This window comes from Amblyomma maculatum, chromosome 10 (genome assembly GCF_055883805.1).
Source record: "Amblyomma maculatum isolate TAMU_Amacu chromosome 10, ASM5588380v1, whole genome shotgun sequence".
Classification (NCBI taxonomy): domain Eukaryota; kingdom Metazoa; phylum Arthropoda; class Arachnida; order Ixodida; family Ixodidae; genus Amblyomma; species Amblyomma maculatum.
The window spans coordinates 15,358,776-15,381,876 of record NC_139353.1 but is presented as its reverse complement, the minus strand read 5'-3'; the positions used below and the strand labels follow the sequence as shown (position 1 = coordinate 15,381,876).

At 48.4% G+C, this 23,101-nt stretch overlaps 1 long non-coding RNA gene and 1 pseudogene across 2 annotated transcripts in view; one reads left to right on the top strand and one right to left on the bottom strand.

Annotated features, from left to right (window-relative positions):
* LOC146175659 (uncharacterized) overlaps positions 1-6,778 on the top strand; it is a 305,977-nt gene extending 299,199 nt beyond the window's left edge. The window contains exon 3 of the long non-coding RNA XR_014701452.1: positions 6,705-6,778. This is a non-coding gene — a long non-coding RNA (uncharacterized LOC146175659). The remainder of the gene's footprint in view (positions 1-6,704) is intronic.
* LOC146175657 (BCL11 transcription factor A-like) overlaps positions 1-23,101 on the bottom strand; it is a 553,058-nt pseudogene that overhangs the window by 188,958 nt on the left and 340,999 nt on the right. The window contains exon 3 of the transcript XR_014701451.1: positions 9,202-9,279. The product of XR_014701451.1 is annotated as a BCL11 transcription factor A-like (transcript). The remainder of the gene's footprint in view (positions 1-9,201; positions 9,280-23,101) is intronic.

The following is a 23,101-nucleotide window of genomic DNA, read 5'->3' as shown; positions in this document are numbered from 1 at the left end:
TGGAAGAGAATGGGACTCACGTAAGGAGAATAAGGGGGGCTTAGGGGATGAATGGGGAGTGGAGGAGGGGATGCTCGGCTCGTTTGAATATTACAACGATTGTTCGACGGTTGCTTGCGCGTGGTCGTCGCGTGGCACAGGAAAAATAGCCACGCGGCCTCCGGTGGCGGGCTTTCGAAAAAACATCTAGCGTTGTTTCCACACTTCCCGCTCCTTTGCTTTTTTTTTTTTTTATCATCAACAAAGGCGATCACCAACCCTGCCCCATTTTTATGTAAGTTGATTCTTTCCTTGCTTAGTTCCTAGTCTATGCTGCTTACAGGTACTTCCAACCTACTCTCGTGCGCAAACACCTTATGCGCCGGCTCTCTATTCACAAGGGTATACACTTACTTTTTTTTTTTTAATCTTCATGGCTGAGATGCTACTGCCGCAGTTGTCGGCACCGTTGACAAACAGTGCTAAAGTGAGCTATAGAATTCTAGCTCACTTCAGCAGTGCTTCAACGCCGAAAATTGCAGTCCTTTATACTCTGCCACGTTTCAGAACGCCAAGGCTTCTTACGGCTCAATGTCACAGAGTTCGTGACCTCTGAAGACGGCAGAATCTGACGGTGGCTGTCAAACGTGTTCACTTCGCGAGCGCTTTCCTTATCTTCCATCTACCGTTTGCCGCTTACCCAAGGATACGGCCGCCAAAAGACAACAAAGCAACAGGATGCGAACCGCCCACGCAATAGGCAGCAGCGCCTTCGTCCTGAAAGGCGACAGAGGCGCCGCTACACAACAAACCGGAAACTGCTCAGAGATAGGAAATGGCCGATAGATAACGACTAACGAGAGGGAGTGGGAACGACTCTTTACCGCCAGCAAAACTGAACGCAGGTAAACGAGCAAAAAAAAAAAAAAAAAAAAAAAAACTAAGAAGGGTGCGCCCTTAAAAGAAACATCACAAAAGTCAGCCCAAAGCGAAGAGCCGCCTGAAGAAAAAGCGAGCACATGTGTCCACAAATATCTCGACATCTCCGTGTACAAACATGCCGAAAGAAGACCACCCGCGGAGACGGGGCGCCAACAGGTCTGCTCTGATCGAGGCAATGCAAGATCAGCCTCAAGCTCAGCTCTTTTCATGCGCGGCCCCAGCCGGACCACCACAGTGTCAGTGGCAACAGCAATCAGCAGGTAGTGCATTGCTCTTGGCAATAGAACAAGTCGGTGGGGTCGTTTAGATGGTAGGTTTTCGCCTCACCTAGGAAGAAGCCTGCGGAAATAAGATAATGCAGAGCCCCAGATTCGGGCGAGCGACACCCAGTACACGCGGAACTGTTTGACGAACGAAAGGAAGCCTTTCTCGGCTTCTGCGGGCGAGCAGCAAAAGTGAGCGCTGAGGATTCACTAGGGTTTAAGGTGAGCGCCGGCGGCTGAGGGAGATGACAAAAAGGAAAGAACATAGAGCCAGTAAAAAAAGGAACGAAAGCTAAAAGGTGAGGACAGCAGTCTGAAAGGCAGGCGGCTACCACTACGTACATCGCCAAAGGCCTCCGTTCGGAAACAAAAGGATCTCGGGAAGGTCTTCGAGCAGGAGGGTCAAAGCAAGAAAGAAAAGAGGAAAAAAAAAAAAAAAAAAAAAAGAGACGGCGCGGAAAGGAACAGCAAGAAGGCGAGGATCGCGCTGCCCGTAGTCGGTGGCACTGGCGGCTGCGGTGGGCGACCAAGAACGAGCCAGGCAGGCAAGGGAGGAAGGGAAAAAGACACGGGGATGGGGCGCGGCCATATTTCACGGTGCGTGCCAATCCGCGCATCGCACCTGTCATGGGGCAGCGGACAAATTTGTCCATTGTCGGCGGCCGCCGTGTCTCGGCACTTCCAGGCCCTTTTTACGAGCCTCTTAGCGTGGAACAACGGTGTGTAGGTGAGGGAGAAGCAGAGGGGGAGATGGAAAGAGTGCGTGAAGCGCTTGGCCTTCTCTCGACCTTATACTTGCTCCTGGTCATAACAGGACGCCGGCCGCCCCGGGACCACCGGCAACCCATAATTCATAGCGAAACGCCGAACGAAGCCACATCTTCTTTTTCCTTTAACTTGCTCTTTTTCCATCACTCTCTCTATCTCTCTTCGGCGGTCCCTGGCTGTGCGACCTCCCTCCGTGAACAACCACACCACCACCCCCACGGACGTCAAAATTCCAAGAGCACTCTGCTTCTGCCCGTGCGCCAGCTTCACGTTCTGCCCACAACCTTTACACCTTCCGGCGCTCTCTGACCTGTATTCCGCTCCGGCATCAACTGAACGCTTGCGCGCAATACAACCTGCCACTCTTGATTGATAACGCCGACATCATCAAGATGTTATGATCCATTCGGCAATGGTCATAAGAAGTTTCCCCATATAACGACCCCGTAACATCCAAAGCCTGCGCCTTCTATTCCCTCTGACCCTTCGTAAATGGTCCACCATGCATGTCATTAGCGCTCCTAAATCACACACGAAAGCTCAATTAGGAAGGCGATATTCAGGAGGAGTATGCGAGCCCCGTAATGTCCAGATCAGCTTACAGCCGGCAGTATCCACTGTGATGCCCCCAACTAAAATATATCCCCGTCCTCACGCTGTACTCATAAACGACGCGAGGAAACCACCTTGCCGGAGTCATGGCTCGACCATCGTCGCATAACGCTGCAGTGGTTTGCCCATCTACCTATCCCATAATATCTCAGCCCGACCTGCAGCGCTTCTTAGAAGGATGGCTCGAAGCGTCAATGAAAGGTAAAGGAAGACGCCGCTTGTCTAGGTCCTTAAAGAAAGCGCGGTTCCTGGGACTGGGGCAGCTTTTGAGAATGTCCAGGACAGCGGACAACCGCGCGATCTTGGCTTCCTGACCCCCGTGGTCATACAAGTACGCCGAACCCTACACCGAAGAGACACACCCTCGTCTCACAATGGCCCCGCAGAGGGGAACAGAGAGCGAAAGTATTGCTTCCCGCCGAGGCGCAATAAATATGCGGCATGCTCGTTTCGGAATCGTTCGGTGGAGGCGGCTCGCTTGCCAACCGCATTTTAAGACGGTTGCTGCGGACTCCTCGTTGAGCCCTTTCTCGTATTTTCCTTTAAGAGGAAAATACGGCGTCGTGTCACGGCTTTTCTTTTTTTCTGCTCTAAAAAACAGGGAAAGGAAAAAGAAAGTGGAAACCAAACGACCACATATGGGTTTACGAGTTTTCGTGTTTTTGCTCTGTTTTTCAATTGTAGTCTCCAGGCATGGAGGCTAACGGAACGCTTTTGTCTTTACTGCGGAGTGTGGGATACTCTTAAGTCAGTGAGTGTACTCAGTCACAGTATCCTGATGCTTTTGTGATAGCTTGGTTTGGAATACCTAGATAGCAACAGCTTGATATCGGGATTTCCTACTGTCACAGATTGCATCCATTTAAAGATCTGGCTTGTGGTTCTGCATCACTCGCAAAAGTATAGCCTGAAAGGAAGCGCTGTCAACCCCAATGAGGATTTTTCAGTTCGCATATACTTCTAAGAGAAAGAACCCTTTCGAAAGGGCACTACAGTCTACGCCTGGCTGTATTCTGATTGTCACGATTTAAGCTATGAAAGCAAGCATGCAGATGAAATTTTACTCAGCTATCTATGGCCATAAAGCATGCACGTCCAGCACAATTTCGGCAATAACTTTTCCTCATCTGTGCAGTGCGTGCGTTTTGTGTTTAAGTTTATAACGCGCGAGCGTTTGTATGCGTAACAGGCTGGTGTTATGCTTCATGCAAACCGGAGAGACTGGAAAGAAGTTTTATAAATATTTTCCGAAATAAACTATAGCTCAAATAAGCAACGTAATATATTTAAAAATGCATTCAGGGCGAGCTAATGGTCTAAAAGTCATACCCTAATTAATGGATGTACGCCATGGGCTTGCATTTCCTTATCAGTATGAAATGGGTGAATTACAAAGCAGAAATGTACAGTCGTGAGCAAAAGTGGTATACAACACTCAGCCGGTGGCGGAGCCCGGGAAAACTGCATTGCGACTTCATCTGACAACAGCTATCTGGGATCGAGACAATAGTGGCGGGGCCCCATTTTATCCACATGTGCATGCCACGGTCGCTGTCCCTGCCGATACCGCTATATGGCATTTTTATGCCGTTTTCCTGAGCTCCGTCACCGGCTGAGTGTTGTATACCACTTTTGCTCACGACTGTACCTCGGAGCAATCACGGGCCACTACGGCATCAGAGGTATGGAGACAAATATATTGTTAAACACCCATGAAAAAGACGACCATAACAAGAGCTGACAACTTAGAGCTTTTTGGCCAAGTGCAAGAAAAAGCGCCTCTTTAGTCAGCAACTCAGCATCAGTCAGCACAGGTATGGTAAATTTGAATGACTTCCCAATGGTGAAAATTTCGTCTTCTAATCAATAACCGACACCCCATGCCACCACAATTAAAGACACAGGGGAAGAGAAATAAAATTCGAGAACAGGTGTTTTCGTTTACATCTCCCTCCCACCATTCTTCCAACATGGAGTCACGCAGCGGGCAACGGACACTCGCACCGAAGGAGAAGCCGGGGTGACATCGCGACGTCGGCAGCGAAGCGCGCAGGCGCGCACACTCAGCATCTCGATTTTTCCACGTACAGCCGCGCTCAGCACAAACCCTGCTCCACCGCGGTCCGGCGTTGGCAATCCCGCTCAACATCGTCGACGTCGTTCCAGACCATGCCATCGTCTTCTGTATTTCCTTCTCTCCTCCTTCGACTCACTTCTTTTTCCCCGACCGCGTTTCACCCTTTCCTACCTTTCCTTTTCCCGCCTAAATGCCTTAGCAGTAGCTCGCGTTTGAGATGTCCCCGCATCCAAATCCCTCCCAACCCGCGACGAGCCCCGTGTTCAACTCCTCGCGCTCCGGCTTCTCCCCATCCCCATTTACTTCTTTCCTTTAGTCCTATACGCCAACCCTTTCGCTGACGCACCAAGAACAAGAGAAGGCTTGACGCCGACCGTCCATTCCGAAAGAAACAAAAGAGAGGAGAAAAAGAGGTGAGGAGAGGGAGGTTAGCCGCACAGCCGAAACGCAACCCGTTTCTACCCCAGCGACCCTTTCTTCCCTTCCCTCTCAGCACACTTCCCGAACCCAAGCTGCCGGTGCCGCCGATCACGCAGGCACAGCCAGACACCGAATGGGGAGAAATGGCGAAATGAAGGCGGGCGACCGGGAGAACCGGCCTGGAGAGAAACAAGAGAATAAACAAAGAAGAAAAAGGGAAGAGAAGGGGAAAATAAGAGCGCGCGCTCAGGGCTTCGCGGGCTGACTGCAGGAAAGGTTGGCAGCAGTGGCGGCAGGCAGGCACACACGCAGCGTCCGATGCCGGTGCCGATCAATAAACGCCATAATAGGAACGGCGACGGCGTCCGGGCGACGGCAACGACGACGAAGAAGACCTACCCCCGCTGCCACCTCCTTCGCTTGCTGCATCCTCTCCTTTCCCTTTGCTCCAGCGCGCGCCATGCAAATGTAGAGGGATGCCGGCATCTTCCCTTCTAAGAGCCATCGCGTGTGCCTGTGTGTATCGCTTCCCGTAGAGGAGCCAGCTTGAGCGACCCCTCTCCCATTCCCGGTGCGAAGCAGACCCCTCGTCCTGTTTCCCCAATTTTTTTTTTTATTTTTCCCAAGGCGGCTCTGCTTCATCTTCGTTTCTCTTGTCATATACGGGCGAGCCCCTTGCGCAGGCTCTTTTCAATCCTTTTCCTTGATGCACAACGGCGCCTTGCAAGTATGGTGGCGGACACCGGCCGTGTTGCATCGCGTCTAATTCACCGCTTTCCTCCCTCACTTCTCCAGCCCCTTCCTCTACCTGTCTCCCTATACTTGTGTCTATCTTTTCCTTCCTTTTTGAACGACGTGTTTTTTTACGACGACGCTGCATGGTCGTATTTTGCACAGGAAATGCAAATATGTAAGCAGAACGAGAGAAAGTCTCAAGTTTCTCTTTATTTCCTTTTCAAATCATCCGCGTCGCCCCCTCACAGTGGGCGGTCGATCTCAACAAGAAAGTGAAAAGAAATGTCACCTTTCTTTTTCTTTTTATCGTGGGGTCAGATCGACCTCTTTCCCTTTATTCCCAATTCCTCGTTCGCCCGTCAGCGTCCCTCCGTGCCACAGTTCTCGTGCGGCTATCGATAAAGTTTTCGACTTTTCTCTGAGACTGTCACTCGCCTCCCCGTTGGCATGGCGGTCCGCGGTCGGTCCTTATAGGTAGAGCGCAGAACATCATTCCTGCCGTTCCTTTTTCTCTACTTCCTCGAACCCTCTCTCACGCTCTTTCCCGCGTATCCCCACCGACGTATCTCATTCGTCTCTTGGCAACTCTTTTCGCTCGAGGACGGATATGCGTTTCTTTATTTCGCGTTTAGAACGAATTCTCAGCCTTTACCCATCCTCCGCTCATCGACAGTCCTTTCCCCCTGGCTTTCTTCTTCTCGTTCTTTACTATTGCTGTCTTCCCTATAGCGTCTCTTCGTGACGAGCGGAGCCGAATCTCCCCTTATTTCTCGCTCTCTTATCTCCCGTTTGAACTGACGGCATTCGCCCGGCGTCATCCCTCTTAGTTCCTTTCTAGCTTTCCTTACGTTACTGAACTCTGCTCTTTTTATAGCAAAAAAAAAATTCCTTTTTCTCGATCCCTGCAGGCCTATTCCAGGTCTCCCGTTAGCCAGCACCACACGCTCTGCAGGACCCCAATAGGAGAGAACCACAGCTCCCACCCGAAAGGCAAGCCTTTCTAAGTTTTTCTGTTCGAATCTCCCTACTTTCCCTTACTGAATACGAGCCCACGCACGTGCCGCCTGTCGTCCGCTAAAGAGGCGAAGCTAGAGCCAAAAAGAATAAGCATGCAGAGCAGCAATAAAAAAGAGGAGAGAGGAGGAACAAAATGGAAAAGTTAGCGGCTGGCCACTTCAAATCGGGCAGCCAATAAAGAAGCGAAAGATCGAGGAAACAGAAACAAAGATCAACGAACACAAACGAAAGAGAATAACCATCATCCCCTCCTCTCGAAAACCGGCTCTGTCCTCCCCCTCCCCTGTCCGCACGCTCACTAACCCTTCATTCCTTTCACTGCCTTTCGCCAACGCGCCCAATTCCAAACTGCCGCAAGCAGGCTGGCTAGCAGCGCAGACAACGGGATGGACCTATAGTCGAAAGCAAAAAAAGGGGAGCACATACGGCGGTCGTGCATGATGACGACGGGTGGGGAAGGCCCGAATCAAAAGGGGAACGAGAAGGGGAGGTTGGGAAGTGGAAGGAGAGAGTTCTGGGCAGCGTATACGGTAAATCGACGAAAAAAAATAAATAGAGGGCTAAAAGGGCAGGACGTAACGGTAATAGAAGATGCGTGCCCTGGGAAGAAAGGGGAAAATAGGGGCCGAGCGGCCACTCGGCGACCAGGCGGGCAGGAAGGGGCTAGATCGTGTCTGAGTCGCGTGGCCGAGGGGCATGTGTAGCGTGTAATAGAGAGATGCACGCATAAGAGCGAGGGAGAACGGGATATATCCCTAAAGTAGGAAAGACGAGTGGGAAAGAGGGATATGCCCTTCGTGTTTTATAAAAAAGCGGGAAAACAAAAGTTCTGAAGAGTAAATCAACAAGAAAAGCAAACGGGATTTTAGAAAAAGCCGGAAATAAACGAGGGCAACGTATGCGTGTAGGAAGGGAAGGATTGGTTTTAAGGGGACCGAACAAAACTGGGGAGCGTATATATAGGGAAACCGGCGGCTGGATGCGGAACGAAGGGAATGAATTGAACCCGCTTCGGGTAGCAGAGGTAGGCTTTACGCTCAGCGGCCTTTCGAATGTCTAACGCTTACAGTTAGATGTTTCACGGCGATGTCCGTTCCTCGCAGATTTATATTTATAACAAATGTTTCAGAGATTGGCGTCGTTGCACTCTGTATGGAAGTAAATGCGGAAGCTTCTGTCTTAGCAGTCCCCCTCCAGCGTTGCCTCTTAATTGCTGCTCCAAAACAAGAACAAAACAAAAGCATCCGTCATATCACTCAAATATATATCACTAGCAGCTCTGAAGACCTAGGACGACAATGCTGTGGAGAAAACTGCACTAGAAGTGGAGAACATTAAACCATTGGCAACGAGAACCGAGTTAACCCAACCACCTTGATTAAATAGCAGCTTTCCCTCTGTTCAACTCAATGCGGGGCAATACCAGTCTCCCTTATAGCGAGCGCAACCGTTAGCGTTCGCATTTGGTATTTCTTTCGCGCTTGCTTTGTGCGCGTATCCCCGAAGCGTACTCAGGCAGACGCGTTCATCGCTTTTCCCAACATCTCAGCCATTTACACCCAAATTGAACGCAATCAAGGCGCAAGGGCATGTGCACAATGAATTGAGGCCGCTGAAAGCATGGTGCCTATTTGGTGAACCCATGCAAAGTCTGCAACAGCGGCAAACGTGAATGCTTGGTCGTCGGAGGCCTCTACTGAAGTGAACGTTCGGAAAAAAAACTTACAAAATTGCAGTATGCTTGATAAATGTCCCTTTAAGAATGAGCTTTCACCACTTACATGTTCTTAAAACCGCACACCGTGGGTAAGGTTCCCTAGTGAGACGTTTCATTTGAGTCCCACAACTTCAGGTTTTTCCATATGTATATTATATGGACAGCATTAAACGTATGACTTGTACATGGATGCATATGAAAATATACGGACACCGTATGACCATATTGAAGTTACATGGAAACTGTCAGGAAACCATATGAGGACGATAAAGGAAACAAATTTTCGAATAGTTTTACATACTATATTGACTCCATATTCTAGTAATTGCATATGAGCGGCTCATAAGCAAATTTTGAGCAGGGCCGTGCACCACCACGGTCCGTCAAGTAGACACAACTATAAGATAGTAAATAGCTTACAACTAGTAACAAGACCCGGTAATAGAACGTTCGCCCTTCGTAAATTGTACGCGCGCGCGACTGAGTGAAAAAAAAAAAAAAATCCGTAGCAATATTTTTCTCCTTCGTTCGTAGAACTCAGGAAACAAAAATAAACTGCTCATATCTAGATTTTCCATACAGTCGGTAGCTCCGTGAGCGCAGTAGTCTACAACAGAGCCAATAACGAGCTCCTAATTACAAAGCAAGAATGAAGCATGAGGTCGACTCACATTTCGTGTCCTCTTTTACTGTCAAAGGCTTGGCGTCGCCGTCCTCGAACAGCCGTATGAACGTGTCGTTCTTTTTATCTGGAAAGATAACAGATAACCAAAATTGCTGGCGTAAGTATCGAGCATTATCACTTTGATTGGGGGGGGGGGGGGGGGGGCTAATTAAACTGAACTTAAATTAATGTCTAGTTAGCGCCAGTGTGAGTACGTACAAGCAAGGGCAACGTTTCAGAATTTTCACAAGCTTCATCGTTAGAAAAAAAATTTGCCCTGCTATTGAGGAATTTTAGCCTCATGGATAAAATATCACATAGGTAAAATATGCGGGCTCTAAGCATGGCGAATTATCCTGCAAGCGTGAAAATTTTTCCGCCAGAGCTGGATATATTTTTTTCATAGCCGCATCACTGCTTTAAGGTCGATGCTAATCAGTCACTGAATTAGTCACAATACGTAAAAACTATATGAAAACCACATGGGGAAGATAAAGGAAATATAGATTTTCATGTAGTTTTACATGCCATGTGGACTCGCTATTCATTGTAGTTTTGTTTCCTTTACGTAACGTCGATAGCTTGGAAAATTGGTTCACGTTCACGGTGAAAAAGTAGAGCAAACGAAACATCAAGACGTGCATCATCAACGTATTTTCGTTCCCGTACAATTCAAGCGCTTCTATGATTATTACAGTTGCAGTATGGCACTGCCGGCGCACTGCGTTGACCAAACATGTGGCGCTGCGTCATATTCAAGAGAAAAAAAAAAAATCGCCTCGGGTGGTCCAGGCTTCGCACCTGTCTGCAGCGCTGAGATATTAAAACACCGTTTCCTGCCAAGAAAGAGGAAGAAGATACCCTATCAACAATTAGTGCTTCTCTTCTGAACGAAAAAAAAAAAAGAAAATGATCCCACCCACAGCGACACTGCGGACAGCCTTTCGAGCCCCTATATAGGCTAGAAGCGCAGTCAAACATATGCGCAAACTCACTGCATCTGTCTCTCTGAGCACAAAAACGGTTTTGTGCGCTAGCGACACAAGAGGCTCCATTCCAGCGACGCGTTACAGCGCGTCCGCCCTTGCGTACAGGGGCGCATCTCCGGAGCATGCACATCGGCGCGCGTCACGGTCTAGATTCAAAACGCGCGCTTCGCTCGCCTCCGCCCGCGCCGACTTTTTGGCCGGCTAGTCCAGTGTTTGTTTTTAGATGGACCCGCGAGAGTCGAATCCTCACCCAAAGCTTTATCAGGCATTTATTTGTGCGTGTCGTGCGGTGGCAGTACAACGGTAACGGTACCCCGCCACCCCACCCTGCACTGCGGTACGGAAAGTGTCGGTGCCAAGCGGCGAAATACGCAGCAGCTGCGGACAGTGACCCAGATTCGCCCGGGGTGGGAAGACGAGGCTGCTGGGGGAGCTGGAGGCGTGCTGGGAGGGGGAGGCGAAATCGGTTCATGGCCGTCGCCCCCCCCCCCCCCCCCCCACTTCTATGTGATGATGGTTACGTAGAGGACTGCTCTGCCCGTGACGACACAGAGCGTCCCGCTCACCAGAAGTCGTGTGCAATGTGCAAGTGAAAAATTCACTAAGACGCGCCATGGTGGGAGGCTTCACAGAGGAAGCACAGCTAGGTCTCAGTTGCTTCTTTTATTCCCGTGACGCAAGACGTTCGAGCAAGATGTCCGAGTGTCAATACTGGAAGCATGTGTTCATTTGTTCATCAGCTTGTTAAATTTCAAACGTATGCAAAAACAATCTTGAAACCGTCACCGCCCTAGATACTAAGCAGAATCAAACGCAGCGTTCCTTTCCCGCATCCGCGTCAAAATTTTAAATGCGCAAGGAGGATAGTCATTGTGTTGCAAAGAGTAGACTGGGCTAGAAAAAAACGAACTGAAAAGAAAATTTCCCCACCTCGCCCCGCCAGGTGCACAATGCACTTACGCATAGACATTGACTCGGATATATGGCAGCAGTTTGTTTGCAGCAAATATAGCCTCCTCCATTCTTCCTGTCAGCCCGAGGAAAGAAGGCGCCAGTGATATATATAACCTCACGGAAAAAGAAGAAAAAAAAAACGCATTTCTATAATCACAGAATGCGTCTCTAATCCTAACAAGGAATCTATAGCTCGCTCATAAATTCGCTAAACAAACAAAGTTTCCTTACCCGGAGAGGTTTGTTCTAAAAATCTGCATTTTATAATTTCTTTTTCATAAGCACTCCAGTATTGCAAGAAGGCGATAACCAGCTATTGTCAGATACAACTCCAGTCTGCAGTAATCGCCACAGACAACTCCGTGAGAGAAAATATTTCACTGTTAAAGATTTTCTTCATATCTCAGCAGAACGCTAACCAGGATGTCAAATTAGCAGACAAAAATCAGAAACTGATCTTGTTTACAACGCCACTTAAAAGTGCCCATAGTTAGCAACTGCTCTTCGTTTCTCTTTTTTTTTTTTGTAAGTTCTATCATACTATAGTTATTATAAGACGGCATTACTCTACGATTATTCTCTGATATCCGACCCAATATAAAGCGTCCTAAGGAAGCAGGACTCAGACGCGAGATACCCTCAGGAAAGTTGAGGCTCTCAAAACAGATTCACGAAGGAATTATCAGTCTACATGATGTAGCACGCAGCAGTGTAGGCGACGAAACACAGAAGAGGCCAACTAACTCGACTTTGTACTGAATTATCAGTTTACTTAACCGCAATGATTCCGCGACTCTGCACACTTTAGTCGACAACTCATATTCGAAATATCTGCTTCCGGGGTGCGGCTACAGCTGGGAAGCGATGATCAGAGAAGCGACTACCCGATCGCGGTGAAACATCCTGCATGGCAAACTTTCTCAAGCCCCGTGGTGGGAATTCAGGACTGCCCTTCTCATGGTTTACTCTACGCCCTGCAGGAAGCGCTCAGCCTTCACCAAAGACCGCGGAGAAATCACGCTCCTTTCGACCCGCCCATGCCTTATTTAAGAAAGCCCCGATTCAACCGCCCAGATCGCCAGCGGTGTAGGGGAGCATTAATTTTCGAATCGCCGCAGCTGCCGATTTCAACTTTGCCCCGACGCGAACCCCGAAACCAGATCCAGCGAATGAAAGTAAAAGAAAAACTTAATCGGTGCAATCAAAAAGCGAGAGTGTTGTTCGGTCACGGCCGCAAAGCCGTTAGCCGACAGCGAAGCGGGCAGGAGAGACGAGATTTGGCAAAGGGGGGGACCTGATCCTGGAGTGAGATAGAAAAGATAAAACGAATTGAAACAGCTGAGTCATGACATGGTTCAATGAAAAGACCATGGGAGGCTTCGAACAGCTCGCAGCCAACCCGTATCTGCCAAACAGGACTTGGTATGGTCAAGGGCTCCTATATGCAGGGAGTAATTCACCCTATATAGACTGTCAGCAGTTTACAAGAAAAGGCTTCAGCAATTTTCAGGAAAAAGGCCTTTTGAGATAGAACAGCGCGCGCGCGCGCGCGCGTGTGTGTTTGTGTGTGTGTGTGTGTGTGTGTGTGTGTGTGTGTGTGTGTGTGTGTGTGTGTGTGTGTGTGTGTGTGTGTGTGTGTGTGTGTGTGTGTGTGTGTGTGTGTGTGTGTGTGTGTGTGTGTGTGTGTGTGTGTGTGTGTGTGTGTGTGTGTGTGTGTGTGTGTGTGTGTGTGTGTGTGTGTGTGTGTGTGTGTGTGTGTGTGTGTGTGTGTTTCGCATTGTCAGCTGTGCAAATCATCAGAATATATCTAATAAATGCTGACTAGCAGGCTGGCTATCTACAACTGAATAGTTAACTATCAGCTATTACATTAGGCTCCTAATTTATTATCAGGTTTATAGCCGCATAAATAATATCAAGCCCGCGTTTTTAGATATACGAGAATATCATTATCGTCGCCACTGCATCGCCAGAAACTCTGGGCTCGTACGCGAACAAAGCGAAACCGCGCGGCCAGAAGCAACTCGCCTTCGTGCGGGCGTCCTAGGGCGTCAAACAACAGCGCACATCTCGCGTGTCCTCTGCCCGCTCGAAGCTCCAATTGGGGAGCTGCGGGCGAAGCACGTGACAACCGCACGCCTGCGTTTTTGACGAAGAATTAGCGCATGCCTTTTAACCTTCGCTTCAGCTTAAAGTGAACACCTTATATATGAGTATGTTTTACTAACGGCTAACGCGGTAGGTAGCATTCGACTTTCTTGACACAGCTAGTCTTCGGGGTTTAACTAATTTACCGTTAATCTGGCAGTGTGCCTATTTTGCCTTAATTCAAGTAAGACCCCAATCTCCAGTCGCCAGAAAACCTTCGATATGTTGAAGGGGAAATAATAAATGCACATGTGCACACTTTAAAGTGGCAATATAAAGACAGTGAAAAAAAAAAAAAAAAGTGTAAGTATTCCCACACAATTGATGATGCTGGCAACGACGGCCACCAACCTCTCCCTGTCGAGCAATCAGTGGATTCGGAGGCGAATACCGTAAGATGCAATGAAAGAGAAGGAGAGAATAAATGAATGTCAAGCAGTTAAACGGATATGCTTAGAAACCTTGTCAACGCCTCTTCTTAGTTTCGCCTTTTGTACGTGTATGGCACAGGGCAGGCATGCAAAGCCTCACGTCTCTTTGCCTGACCAGCATGTCATTGACCTCTACGGACGAGACAGGTCATTTCCTGTGCTTCTACTTTGTGACAATACATCTAAGCACTCCCGTCAGCTACGAGGCTACTTAAAGGGAGCCAAAGCAGCCTTGGGGGTGCTCAAAGAGCCGGCAAATCGACTGTGGCGCCTCGAGGTTTTTCGGGAGGCGTGAAAAAGAAAGAAAGAAAGAAAGAAAGAAAGAAAGAAAGAAAGAAAGAAAGAAAGAAAGAAAGAAAGAAAGAAAGAAAGAAAGAAAGAACGAAAGAAAGAAAGAAAGAAAGAAAGAAAGAAAGAAAGAAAGAAAGAAAGAAAGAAAGAAAGAAAGAAAGAAAGAAAGAAACGACCCAGGAGAGTAAACCACACCCGCCACACTTCGGCAAAGCGAAGCTTTGAAGGTCAATGACCTGGCCACGGCAAGGCAAGCATTCACTTGCTTGGTCGAGGGCGAAGATCTGAAGCTACCGCAAGTTGGAGTGCGACCCGTTAATATCGCATATATAGGCAAAGCGCAGCGAAGGTGGACAAGGTGGTTCCTTTGTACCTGTGTGGGTCCTTTGAGAAATGCTCCACAGTTGCCTCACGATTACATTCAGAAACTCGGCACAAGTCTGGGGACAAACATTCTCCTAAAAGATATCGACCCTATCACTTGTTAGCGTACCATGTAAGATCGTGCAATATGTCATCTATTCCAATGTTGCCAATTTCTTAGTCAAATTGTTTTTTCAGCCATTGCCAACATGGGTCTCGAGAAACATTTCATCGCGAGACGCAGCTTCTGTTTTACACGTGATGTGCACTTCATTCTGGACCGGGGTTCTACGGAAGACTGTACATATTCCTCGATTCTTTTCAAGTCTTTGATAAAGTACCTCTCTAACTACCAAATTTCAAGCTGAGTAATCTTAATCTCGACCTTTACGTTATTTCACTCATTCAGTCTTTCCTCGGGAATCGTTCTCAATTTTTAACTGCAAATAATACTAACTCTTGTCCATCTTTTGTGGGATACAGTGTTCTCTATGGTTCCGGTTTAGGGTCCGTACTATTTCTCAATTATGTTATGACTTGCCTAACAATATCGCTTCTTCTATGTGCCTGTTTGCTGATTGGGTTATTTACCCGAAAATCGAAAGAAATCTGACGTTTCGTTCTTCAACCTGATACGAACCTAGTTTCTAAATGGTGTAAATTATGGCATATAAAACTAAACACTAATAAATGTAAACACATGCGAGTTTCTCGATGCACCGCCGCAACGAACACCTATGAAGTTAACAATATCCATCTGGAATCTCTTCTTTCGTATAAATGTCTTCGTGTGCATATAACTTCGAATGCCTCTTGGAAACTGCATGTCGAAATCATAACTAACAATGCCAACCACATGTTGGGGTCGAAATTTCCATCTTTCTGCTAGCCCAGTTAAACTATTGCTTTATAAAACATTTGTGCGACCTAAACCGGAATATGCAGCTTCTCCCAGGGAGCTTGACTTTAAATCTTTATCATCTCAACTAGAGTCTGTACAAAATCGGGCACCGCGTTTTATACTTTCAATCTACTATTCTAATTCCAGTGTTACCGCCATGAAAACCAGATTATCATTGCCACTGCTTTTCCAGCGCAGAATAATTTCTCGTCGATGCTTGTTTCACAAGATCTACTATAACAACCCACTCCTTAAGAACCGACTACTATAACTATCCCTACGTTTACTTCTGGCCGCATCTATCATTCCCACGAAGAAGACGTTCCTTCATACCCGACTAAACATCGTTGTTATACATTTGTCCTCACCACCTCTGATAGTTGGAATTACCTTCCCAGGTGTATGCATTCATTTGTCCCGAGCACTTCTGATAGTTGGAAGCACCTTCCCAGGCACATAGTCGACCAACTTTAATAAGTTTGAGGCTGCCCGTATGTGATGCCGTTTTCTAAATCCTTGCCAATTTTCTTTTCACCTGTTTTCACTACTAACATTTTTCACTACAAAGTATGTGTTTTTCTTGCCACCTAAAGCCATTTTTACTTCGTGTGCTGTGCTATGCATTGTATTTCCTCCCACTCTCCTCTGTAATGCCTACGGGCCCTGAGAGCATTTAAAATAACAAATAATAAGAAAGCGGCACGGCCACGGGACCATGCGTTTCTTACGCTTTAGCACAGATACCGTGAGCAACCGTTATTGAATTATTTAGTCATGTGGCTTCTATTATTAACAGCGATTTATATATCATTTTGCCAACAATCCTATGACAATAAAATGGGGCATCACAGACAAATAATATGATAGAGCTCCTTAATAGTAAGTGAGCACTGCACGACGCGAACTAAATATAATGGACTAACGCAACACAACGAAGTATACCCGAGTTACCAAAACTGATACTCAAATATTTAGATGCGACAGGGCTGACAAAAAATGGCTCGATTCTAGAAGTTCCTTTTATTTAAGAAAAGAAAATTGCTTCGGCCGCAGATCCCCCACAGTCGTTATCGCCTTGCTGCCGGGAAGGCTGGATTAGAAACAGCTATCGCACGCGAGATAAGCTGCGGATACTTCCGTTATTACACTAAGCCAGCCGCTGCAAAGCAAAGAACACTGCCGACCGCCCAAGGTTTTCCGCGCTTGCAGAAATGCTGAAATTTTCTCCCAGCTGCCTGGCCTCGAACTTGAAGGGCCTCAAAGCCAACGCTCACAGCGAACACCCAAACTTTTCCTCGAGTTTCGCGGTGAAATCCCGGGGGAAACTGATCCCCTTGTGTTCGATAACAAGGCTGTGTTGTGTGGCTGGGTAGGTGGACCGCCGACGAAGGAAGTTGGGGGTCTGCCCTAACGAGTAGTCAGTCGCCCGACCTTCCGCAGTTTCCTTTGGTTATGGGCTCCGCACCACACCGAGAGGTGCCCGTAAACCCCTTTGAACCCAAACAGGATTCACGCTGTGCGCTTGCCAGCCGAAGCGGCCAGCAGAGGGTGCTACTGTCGCACGAAGTGGCGGCGACCCTAATAAATCTCGACCCACGGCCCCAGGGCGCGCGAGACGGTCGCCATCGGCAGCCTTCTCCGGAAGACTGCGTTGCCCTTCGCATTCCAGCTCGCCCAAGATAGCCGCAACTTGCACCGTGGACGAAAAGGCCGAAACGTCCGGAGTGAAAAAAAAAAAAATAATAATAATAATAAAAGCTAAACATGATCTCCCTCACATAAAAACACAACATGCACCCGCGCGCACGCGCGGGAAAAGCGCCTTTACAGCGACTGACAAGGCTTCTTCCTCAAAGCGAAACTCGGGAAAGAAGACATTTCATAATGGGCGCCCACGAAAACACCCCGCAATAAATCTCTCGTATCAGCGCCACCGCAAAAGGTCAGCCATAACCGAAGAAAGCCTTCAGCGCCGAGAGGGCCTCTTTCAACGCTCTCCTCAAACCCTTTCTTTTCTCGCCCCCTCTTCGGCGGGGCGACAGGGAACATCGACCGACCCTCGAAGGACAAGGAAGAGAACGGTGGTGGACACCGGGCAGCAGAGGGAAGATAACGGCAGCTGCTTCCGCAAGGAGGAGAGAGCAATGTTTGTCGGCGGGTGCAGCGCGGTCGTTTTGAAAGACGTGTCAACGAGTCACCAAGCGGCTCATAATAGCAGTTCAAACAGGCTTGCAAAGCGCGAAACGAGCAGAAAAACGGCTTAGATGTTTTCAGGAGACAAAGGGTACAGAATCCGGGAATGTGTGTGTGTGTGTGTGGGGGGGGGGGGGGGGGGAGGTGCTGTGGATCCAGCGTTAGAGGGACCTGCCCCCTCTTCCTACCGCGAGAACTCGTCGCTGACCCTACGAGTCGGGCTGTACCTGAGCTTGTAGTCTCCCCTAAACGGTAGCTTTTAACAAGGCCATTTTCCTTTTGGGACCCCTGAAACTCCCCGCCCCGACCATTCTCATCCAGGTGCACCCATTGAGACTGCCTTTCTCCTCCCGAACGCTTCAGTACTGCGCGGCGCTTACGGTTTGCTTTTGGAGATGCACGCCGACACCTCTGGCGAAATCGAGACATTCGAGTGTCCGGCACTTACGAGTCCTCTTGAACCTAGTGAAAGGACACCGACGCCAGGGACAGTAATGCGTCCACCGTTTCCAAGACCGCAGGCCAAATGGCCTGGATAGTTTCTTCGCGTTCGCTGTTGCTTAGTTTTTATACATTTTTTGAGCGGGGGGCCTGGCCCCAGCAGTGCTTGGTCAGGTTTGTGCGTTCCATGGGTGCCTTGACCTCTCCTGCCGGGCTGAGTGCCGTGAGTGACCGCGTCGATGTGATGAGTGCTGCCCTTTGCACCTCTAACGAGCGTTTGAGTGGCCGTTTGGAGGCTGACACAATGGCGGGCGAGCGGCGGCGGAAGATGAAAGCAGAATATTTTTAGTCCCAGGAGGCTTGTTGTTTGTTAGCCTTCAAAGTACTTTTTGCAAGCTGCCGAGTTGATGTTCTTGGTTTAAAAAATAAACAGATCTATTGATGCTTCGAAATTTCTTACTGACCAGCCCATTAGACAGAAACGTAAGTGCGTTCGATGTCGAAAGAGTTGTTTCTTTTAGGCAGGGCGTTTGATAGCCGGAGCTAAATATTGGCGCAATTCGGGCACGGACGTTCATCATTTTAATTACTTGTTTTCTTGCTTGGTATGTTTGCTTTAGGGTCAAACAAAAGCTTTCCTGTCTCTGCTGTTGGATACGGAGTTGTGGAAGCGGTAAATGTCGATGAAAGACGCAAAGCGTTTCATTGAATAAGGCCAAAGAGAAGTGTGACGAGCAGGCAGTCGCTTATGGTGTTTGAAAATGTACCACCTGCTTGCAATGAAAGCGACACTACACGAACAGATCAATTTTGTTTTAGCAAACTTGATAAAAATTAATATTTTGTGCCAACTACGGCTTAATACAACGTGTGCGCTGTTCTCAGAACAACTAGGGCTACCTGTAACGTACGAGTTGCCGACGGAACCTAGAGTCTTTTCGATTGAACCGGAAGTTCGAATTAGGCGAGTTCGAATCATACGGAGATGCAGCTCCACTTCCTATTCGCGAGAGCCACCAGCTACAAGACCTGTGTGTATGTGCTACTCGTTGAAGGAAAACCAGGTCGGCCGGGTACACACACAGCGCTCTGTCGCCTTACTGCCTTCCTGCCGGAAGATGCGGAAGAAGGGCGGATCGGTATGACGCATCCTTACAGGACCCGCCGACAGGTACTCTCTGGCGCGCACGGACACACATCTAATCCAGCAAAGGGAAGACTAGAACAGAAAGAACAATGAACCGCGCAGGTAAACCCAAGACTGCGGCCTCGTCGTCGCCCATAAAGCTAGGCTGGTCGGTCGGCCGACGCGAGAGCGAGAAAGTGTCACCCCGCCTTTTTCATCTTCTCACGTCCCCGCGCGCGCAAGCTGCTCGACACCTACACCGAACGCTTCCTCACAGGCGGGGGAGGAAGCGGCTATAGCGCGCGGGAGTGCAACACATTATCGAGGCCGGTGGCCTCTTTGTCTTGGCCGGCTAAGCACGCACTGTGTAAGGAATTTCATTTCCACGCACTGCTCACGCAGTCCGCGGCGGTGCGCTTTTCGTCAAGGCTGCAGTGAAAGAAAGTTGCTCGTCTCGCAATACTTATTTATACTCGCAGTCTCCATAGTTCGTTCTGCACCCCTGCTACGGAGCCATAGTCATTTTTTTTTTTTTTATTGATTAGCTTCCTTCACCTGTACAAGAACTGGTGAAATAGACTGCAACATCAGGTGTGCCTGCCTTTTCGTCTTTGGGCCTAACTGTGCAATGATTTTTGAATTGATTGTTACTCATAAAGTTATAAGCTCCCATTTTTTTGTTTTTCTTTTTTCAGAGGTTTGATGGGCACATTGAGAGAGCAACGTGGGTATGCCGATATGGCGGAATATTGAGCAGAAAATGTAGGTTCGATTCTAGGTAAACTTGGTTGAACCCTGTCGGAAAGCCAGGACGTATATGCGGCTGAACACGAAGGCGAACTTTTCCGAATAGTTGACCAATTTTTCCTTCCAGTATCAGCCTGTAGAAAAGACTTCAGCCCTCAGCAGGGCTCGAACCAGTGCCGGTATACGCACAACGCGCCTCCGTTTCCCGATTTCTTAGACCACTCTCTTAGCTATCACCGAAAAAAAAAAAAAAAAAAAAAAGAGAACAAAAGGCGTTTAAACAATTGGCAGGATGCAGTCGAGTTTTTAGGGGTGATGACGATGTAGTTTCTAAATGCGCCATCTGACTCAGCTGCAACGCACGGTATTAAATGCATGCAGCTACCTATATACGACCCAGTATAGAGCAGGAGTGTCCCCCGACATCAATGGCACAGAAACGGGCGCAGGACACTCTTACACGCAAGCGTTCTATCGCCCCGAACAACGTACAGGCGGGCGACAACCATCCGCACTTTCGATATCGCAGAGGGAGTACAACTAACCCTGCAGTGCTCAACCGCTCTCATTCAATCGTGGAGCCATCACGAAGAACCCAACCCTGTGAGGACATAGCGCGAATAAAAAACGCCAAAAATGAAGCAAAAGGGGAGTCTGAATGGCCACCGCGCGCTGGACCTTCCTTGATCTTCGCTGGCAACGCGCGTGATCGAACACCAGCGGACCCCTACGTGACGTAATGGGGGGAATAAATGGTCCTTTCCGGCGGTGGAGAAGCTGAACCGCTGTCGTTGCTCGCTAGCCATCCGGCTGTATATGCCGCCTCCGCCTTTGCGATGAGTATCAATTACGGAGAGGGTGCGCTGCTCGCCTGTGCAAGACTCTCCTCTTTGACACACGGTGGGGGGCTCTGTACACAGGCGTACACAAGGCTCGCGTCTCCCACGTGAGCGAGCGAACGCCGAGAATCACCGCGCTAAAAGTTGCGTGCATTGCAGAAGGATAGTGCTAGTGCTCGCCCCTCGTCAGAGAATTAAAAAAAAAAAAAAATCCAATGACACCTTTCATCTGAGGCCGTACTTTTCACAAATTCTTATCTTATAGATACAACCTTCTGCCGCTTTATTAACTCGCTTAGAAGCGTTTAATTTGCTGATAAGGAGACAACCAGCGCCTCCTATTTGTAGAGCCAGCCCTGAAATTAAAAGCAAGTCACGCAAAGCCTCAGTGACGCAGTGGTCAAGGCGCACGACTGCTCAGCCCAAGGATCCGGGATCGAATCCCGGCCGCGAAGGCCGCTTTTCGATGGAGGCGAAAAAATAAGCGCCCGTGTGCTGCACGGTGTCACTGCAGGTTAAAGAACCCCTGGCGGTCAAAATTTCCGGATCCCTCCACTACGGCGTCTCTCATAGCCAGAATCGCTTTTGGACGTTAAACACCGCAAAATAAACCAAAAGGAAATCGCAAATAACCGAAGTTAACGAATAAACAACGACGACCAGCGTCAAGTTTATCTCGAGTACGTAGAAAACTAGGATGCAGGAGCCAACTGCGTAGGTGACTGCGATCTGTGTGAGTCCACGTACTCAGGTTTTTTACAAGTATAGCTACACCGACGTTACAGAACACACGGTTATTACAGTTAGCGCACTCAGAGCGACAGCATGCAGTTATGCGTGAGAAGGACGTATAAGTCCTGTGATAGGTGAAGAAATTCTAGGCACTTCAACGGGTAACAATAGTTACGGCAGAATTCCGACCTTATAACGAGGCGGTATACTCAGGGAAGTTTGGAGCAAAACTTCATAATCTTTTGCCTAAAGGACATTACCCGAGCAGTTATTGCATAGGCAGTATCCCTTCCGGAGTTGTCGATAAAACCGCAATCTCTTCAATCGAAATGAATACGGAGGCAGCGTTATTTCACTATATATGTATACGTCCCTACGGGGGATTTTTGATGCTGACAAAATAGGCGATGTAATTAAGCTGAAAGGCGTAGTGTCAACCCCTTATAGTGTAACCACAGCACTTGTAAAGGCAATGGAATCTCAAACAACATCCTGATCAGCAAAAAATAAAAATAAAACTTAACTTTCCTAGCTACACAAAGTTAACTAAAGCCTACCACTTATTGATTGACCCTGACAATCCTGATAATGCTGTTAGGGAGCCATCACATGCCGGCTACAACTATAGGCCAGGCGGATAAGAAAAATAAGCGCGCGGCATTGCCTCCCATCATTTGCAAGCAATGCACGCAACCTCGAACCATAGGCAGGGCATCTCGCTGATAGCCCGCGCATAAGAGGCAGTATCATTTTGGAAAAGGAGCGGCTTTAATGCGCGCGGTGAAAGCGAGTTGGTGCGAGGCTCCATTATCTTCGAGAGGCCACCGCGATGACCACTGGCGATGTGTCGGGAGGAAAGCGAGTAACGGAGTGCGGAAAAGTGATTCCAGTGGGCGGGAAAACAAGCGAAAAGAAGTAACCGCGGAATCGTAACGGCGACGCGTTTCGAATGCTCTCCCGGTAGAGGCGGCGGTCAATCTTTTTGGGTAATCGGTTATATAGCCCATATGTGTTGTCGACCCTTCGAATCGGTGGGCGTTGCGAATTACTGGCCTCTCCGCGGCGTGCTTCCAGCAATCGGGTATATCGCCTGGCCGCCTTTTCTATGTGTGACCTACTATACTGCAGGGAAGCCGGCGAACGATCGGCAATGCCTGCTTCAACTCATTTTTTAGATGTATATGCAAACGACCCTCTTGGGTTCCTTAGTCGCTATGAGTTTTGGTGGCTTAGTAAGCCCGTCGCTGTCGATTTATGCAATATAAAAAGAATCTAAGGTTTATTTATTTATTTATTTATTTATTTATTTATTTATTTATTTATTTATTTATTTATTTATTTATTTATTTATTTATTTATTTATTTATTTATTTGATACCTCAAAGGCCCCTGGTATGGGGCATTAATTTCTAGTCAATAAGTTTCACGAGCGGAGCGACTTGTCCTCGTGAGGCTTCCGATGAAACGAATTGACTTCAGCAAAAGCGGCGTGGAACATGCTGGGACGCCATTGATCACATGACAGTGACATCAGATGATGGGACATGACCGATCAGGTAAGTGAGGCGAAATAGACCCCTGATTCCAAGTAGCCAGTTAAGTGACGGTGGCGTCACGGTTGCGTGATGTCACGATGGCTGCCCAGTGGCCCCGTGATCTGCTGCGCAAAGATTCTCACGCCACAATGTGTCTTGCGGTACTTGGATTTGATGGCTTTATCTCAGCGGATACTTAGCGTAGATGCATACCAAT